Below are 6,035 nucleotides of genomic sequence, written 5' to 3'. Positions count from 1 at the left end.
AGGCATTGTGAACTGGCCACGAGGACACTCGAGTAAGAAACCATGGCGATTGTTCCCAGCGATTTTGAGAAATCTGCATTTTGTTTCCCATTTGACATGATCTAAGTTACTACAAAAGCCTAGATTTTCTTCAGTCGGTCTCTCCTCCCACTCCTCCTTTGCAACAGCCTGAGACTTCAGCTGATTGTCTTTCTCTGCACTGCGTTGTATGAACCAGTGGGGAAGCAATCTGAGACCACCAGCATCCACTGGCAGGAGATAAGGGCAGCCTTCTAACCGTGCACACACAGGCACATCCACAGGCACTTTGCATATTGTAGTTGGTAATGGAAATGTCAGGGCTTATCACTGTGAGCAGGCTGCCATTCATCACAGCCATTCCCCTCTTAAATGAGGACAGGCTAATTTCCTTGAAGTCAGAGGCTCCTCTATCGGTTTCATCTTGCTCACCCAAAGCATGGTAAGACACCACTATCTCACATGGGGCAGGTGCTCTGGTAAGGTGCTTTAAATGGAAATGAGCTGGATTGTCTGTTTTTATCTGCGCTCCACAGTTCTTTGAAATGTAAAGAACAGCCTCATCCGTGTTACAGAGCTGCAAAGTGGAACAGTTCCTTGAAACTCCAAAGGGACAGAAACATTAGTTTAAAAGAGTATAAGGCTGTGGTATTCATACTCATACACAAGGCATGCATGTGAGGGCTGCACACGTGTGTGTGTGTGTGTGTGTGTGTGTGTGTGTGTGTGTGTTTCACACTGACTTTGATGAGCGCCTGATCAATAGCCAAAGGCCTTTCCAGCCTTAACTGAAGCTTCTCTTGCCAGAAAACCAAAGTTCCTATCAATTAATCATTGTCTAGTCCCTTCCAGACCAAAAATAGACCATGTGCCTTTAAAGATGGCTCAGGAAGCTGCCAGGGGCTTCCGGGAATACCTAGTGTGAGCGGGAAAGACATAAATTATCATGAGATGGAGGAGAAGAGGCCTAGAAAATGGCAAGTCACTGTCGGTGCCTTTATCTAAAACAGTCTGATTTGGGGATGGCGGGGACACATAGAAGTCATAGTGAAGACGGTGCTACTTCCTAGTTCACCCGGAATTCAAACAGTGGCTCCCTGTTGTTTTTTTTTTTTTTGTTGTTGTTGTTTTTTTTTTTTGTTGTTGTTGTTGTTGTTGGTTGTTTTTTTTTTTTTTTTTCTTCTTCTTCTCTGGGAGGCAGGGTGTGATCCCAAGTGAAGTGTGCTGACCAACCCAAAGTCGCTGGCTCTCAGTTTGCTGGTGGGTCAGGAATTCTCTGGAACTCCGCTTTGTTTAGAATTAGTCCTCTGAGAGCTTGGCAGTAATCCTCCTACAAGCATTCAAGCAGAGTGAGCCGGAAAAACGTCAGGAAGAGCACAGGGACATATAAAGAGCTTAATTAATTTAGTGCGAGGGTGCCCCCCCCACCCCACATAACTCAAGCAGACTTTTATTGACCGGTTTCATGGTTGCTGTTTCATTCTCGTGCTAACTGATCAGGACCTTGTGGGTTATTAACGAGGACAGTCGGCCTGACAAAGGTGGGCGTGTTCTTTTGCTTTGGGGGGCATTTGTTCACCTGCTCATGCAGTGACATATTAAAAGACCAAATTCTGAATGTCAGCACAGTGCTGGTATTGTTACCACAAATGTGGTAGCCCAGGCTGCCCACGACTGCCCGTGGCTTCCCATGGCTGCCCACGGGTAGCCAGGTGGTAGAACTTTTTAATTCCAACACACACACACTTTGTTTTCAGTGTGGCACGGGGTCACGTGAGCTGAGCTGGGCTCTCTATAAGTAGAAATCTTGTCATTCCTCCTCCTTCTTGGGACAGTTCCTCAAAGGGACCAGAGGACCTCCTCGTGCAAGGAAGAGGAGCGGTCAGTTTCAACATATGGGTGTGTCATATTTAATTCCAGTCCCCCAAGTTGTCCTGGCATCCCTCTGTCTTGTGATATAAATCTTGTCACGAAAAGGAGGGCAGTGGTGCCGCCCACTGTGCTCATGTGGAACCCAAGCTGTGTCCTTTCAAGAAGCTACCATGTCTCTTATGACCCTTGGAGGAAACCTGGATGTTTTATCTGATGTTCAGGCCTGTTCCCACTCTGGCCACAATTCCCACTCCCTTCCTTTTCCTTATTCCACCCCAGCTAGACCCCAGGCCCCCAGAGTGGCTTTTGGTGGGTTTCCTAATGCCTGTCTCTTTGCAACATTCCCTGTGTGTATCGAACAAAAAATTTTTCCATCTTTTAGGGCAAAGTTCAAATGGCATCTTTCATAGGGACTCTCCCTTGAAGACTATAAAAGGGACACTGAGACCACCTCAGTAGAACTTTATGTAGCTGCCACTGGTCAAAGCATTTATAGCATGGATGTGCCATTTACAGCTGCTTTCTTGGACATTCCAGAGAAGACTGTGACTCTCCAAAGCTGTGGTACTCACGCTGAGGTTTACAAGGTGAGCACCACCCAAGAGCACACACTCAACATCACCTAGGAGTGCACACTCAACCTTCAGCATCTCCAGCTTTGCCAACTCAAACTACTACAAGATTGATGTTATTCAGGGAAAAAAATTGTGTCCATATTGAAGATGTGCAGACTTTGCTTTTTTTGTCATTATTCTCTAGACTCTATGGGACAACAACCATTTTATGACATTCTGTGCTGTCCCGGGTGTCGTGAGTAATCTAGAGATGGTAAAGGGTACACAGCAGATGTGCATGCTATATGCCCACACCACACTGTTTTACGAGGACTAGAACATCTGCAGATCTGGGCATTCCTGGGTCTTCTGGAGCCAGTCCCCCTGGGGTGACCACAAATGCCTAATGCCAAGCCTACCCCAAATTCACAGAATCAAAACCTGCAGTCTGACCAGATCCCCAAGTATGGGCCCTTTCTCTGTGATGTAAGCACTTTCTGAGAGGACCCAAACATCACGAAGACCATCTTCAATTCTTCCATGGCTGTTCAACAAAGTTAGCATAAGATGCCCTTGATATCACAGATGCCAGGGCCTGGTCTGATCCAACAGGGACAGGGTAGGCTCAAGCAATGTGTGTCTTCAAAGGAAGGGTGATTAACACATTCAGTAGTGGAGATGACCATAGCCTAACTTGTTAGTCAGACTCTAGCTTAGACTCGTCCAGGTTCCTTCAGACCTACTGCTGGCCTGACCCGTGAAGGCCTGCTTCCATTGCACTGTAGTGGAGCTGAACATTTGCATTCTGTCAGGTTTCCCTTCGATGTTTGTGCTGCTGGTAAGACACCTGATGGGAGTCACTGGCTGACATGGGAAATGCCTGGTGGGTGTACAATGGAAAGGATGATTAGGAAAGAATAGATTGAAGAAATGTCTACTGGTTTGTTTCTCAGCTGCTGGGTAATAAGCCATTCTATAATTTAGGCCTTGCGGCCCTAAAATAACCACTGCTTTGTATGACTGTTGGGTAGACTGGCTGGGCTTAGAGGGATGGTTCTCATCACTCCACATGGTGGGGTTGAGAGTACTTGTGTGGACAATGTTTTCTAGAACTGCCTAAAGCTACATTGACCAAGATGGCTGCCCGCCTTCAAGATCCTTCCCCAAAATTGCCTTTCAAGTGGGAGAAAGCAGAGGCTGTCCATCTTTTTAAGGCTGTCACTTTGACACACTCTGTTGTGAAAACCAAGGGCAGCTTAGGCCAGGTGAGGAAGGATTTGCTGTTCACTGGGAAGAGGGGGAAATAGCTCATAGCCCATGTGCTTAGTGTGTTACGGAGGGCAAGTCAAAGAAGCTGATGGGAATACCTCAACTTGACAGAGATAGTAGTCTCTACTGTAGCTATCTGTCCTTCCCTGTGCTGGACCATCATGGCTGAGGATTTTGTGGTGGGCACTGGCTCTGCTGAGCATTGCTGTCTGCTTTGTAATGTCGTGTGTGCGTGTGCGTGTGCGTGTGCGTGTGCGTGTGCGTGTGCGTGTGCGTGTGCGTGTGTGTGTGTGAGGGAGGGGTGATCCAAGCTTCCCTCCTAGATCATCTATTTGCTTCAGATGGGAAGGGCTTGGGAGAATCACTTTGTGAGTATAAAATACTCGGAGGAGTCTTCTAAAAGGTTCCAGGTCTGAGGTAATAAGGATCTCTAATAGGGCAAGACAAATTGTGGTGTGTTCCCATTTAAAAACAAAACAAACCTTTCTACTTAGAGAAATGGCTTTTAGAAGTGAAGGAAGTGAAGGACAAGGAGCTGGATGTCAGTAACACATGATCCATCAATGCTCCATCTAACTTGATGCAGCTTCCAGCCACTGTTCGTGTTGTGTGGCTTTTGGTGTGTGTGGAGTGCCCTTTCCAGGCATAGGGACATCTGTCCCTTCGTAGTCGTTCATTGGTGGTACCATTGTTCTTGTCCTGCAGACGACATTACTGAGTCTCTGAGAGGAGAAGTTTGCCACAGTCGTGTTGATGAGCAGCTAACTGCTAAGACCCAGGACTCGAAGTCTCAAATCTCTCCCATGATTCTGTTCCAAGAATTCTCCCAAGAAAGAATTGTACTGAATATCCAAGGTATACAGCTCAGGAGGAGCCATAGTATAATTTAGATCAATGTGATTTAGTGCATGGGAGCTTTGTTTTTTGTTTTGTTTTAGAAATGTTAAGTTCGTCCAAAACCAGAATCGGCAAGTGCATTTTAACAAGGTCTCTTTCACTCAGGGTCGTTGGAAAGCACCAAAAAACACAGTGTGGGAGTCAAATGGGCAGGGGTCACATCTTGCCTATGACATAAGTTGTTATTCTCCGAGCTGCAGTCTCTGTTTCTGTCAAATAATGATTTTTTAAAAGCATCCATTGCCCAGGATGACTGCCAACATAGTACAAGTCATTCCCAATAAGGAACTTAGCTGGCAACCTGGCTTTCTGCTAGTGCAGTATGAACTACTAAAGTACTGTGGGAAATAACAACCAGCCAGATAGTTCACAATTCTCCATGTGAAGACACACACACCACCACCACCACCACCACCACCACCACCACCACCATCACCACCACCATCACCATCACCATCATCATCATGGAAGAAAGGATTGGACTTTTGTCCTTGAGTAGCTCACAGAACAGTAAGAAAAGCCAAGAGGAAACTGACAGCAGCTTCTCTCATGGAGCTTCCTCACAAAACCCATGTCTGGCCAGGTACGAGCTGTGTGAGGAGGTGTCACAAGAAAGGATGACAGTCTTGCATCTTAACTGATCCATAAGTCAGGGACAACAGCAGGTGAAGCATGAAGGTGAAAATACACAAAAATACAAGGCTCATTCTGGCCAGAATACATATCTCCCTCATTGCCACTTGCACTTAAGAAAGCTGAGGGTGGGTCACAGGGCACTGGGACAACATGGAAATTGGAGCTGGGTCAACAGAGACATTGGAGACTACAAGGATGACTGAATCAGGACTTACAGGAGACTGAAGGCTGGGTTCTGAGCTCTGGGGATGGGGAGGGGCAAGCATGTAGCTGTTAGGTAGGAGGATGGTGGAGATGGCAGGGTAGATGTTATCAGTTAAGAATAGAATGGCTGGTAGAGCCTCTGAGATGTGGATGTTGCAGACACCATGTGCTAGAGTAGCATCAGCATCCTGAATTATAATAACAGCATTTATCAATCCTCGGCTACTCTTAGTCCATTTTCCTTGCTGGGATGAAGTACCAGAGGCTAGGTACCTTGTAAATGACTTTTTATTTAGGTCACAGTTTTGTGGGCTAGAAGTTCAGTGAGATGGCCCTGTTTGTTCTGTCTCTAGAGAGGGAGACATCCCCCTTAGTAACATCATGGCCTATGGGTTCATAGTGGATGATATCTAGCTGGGAAGGAGAACTAACAAGAGTCCCATGAGAGCTACACTAATTCCTTTTCATTCCTTTTAACTTCCCATCAGGCCGTACTCTGGGATTCATCATTCTCAGGATCTGTTCCCATACCTGAATCTTTAAACTACATACATCAACCATAGTCTTTAAATTATAGCAGCCTGG

At 46.3% G+C, this 6,035-nt stretch overlaps 1 long non-coding RNA gene across 1 annotated transcript; it reads left to right on the top strand.

Moving 5' to 3' along the window:
* The first annotated feature begins 871 nt into the window (after positions 1 to 871).
* LOC143442852 (uncharacterized) lies at positions 872 to 4,613 on the top strand. Its single transcript, XR_013111396.1, has 3 exons — positions 872 to 995; positions 2,273 to 2,477; positions 4,419 to 4,613. It is a non-coding gene; the product is annotated as an uncharacterized LOC143442852 (long non-coding RNA).
* Positions 4,614 to 6,035: the final 1,422 nt, after the last annotated feature.

The sequence above is a fragment of the Arvicanthis niloticus genome, chromosome 6 (assembly GCF_011762505.2).
Source record: "Arvicanthis niloticus isolate mArvNil1 chromosome 6, mArvNil1.pat.X, whole genome shotgun sequence".
Taxonomy (NCBI): Eukaryota; Metazoa; Chordata; class Mammalia; order Rodentia; family Muridae; genus Arvicanthis; species Arvicanthis niloticus.
The sequence above is the reverse complement of the archived record's forward strand: the minus strand, read 5'-3'. Positions and strand labels throughout refer to the sequence as shown.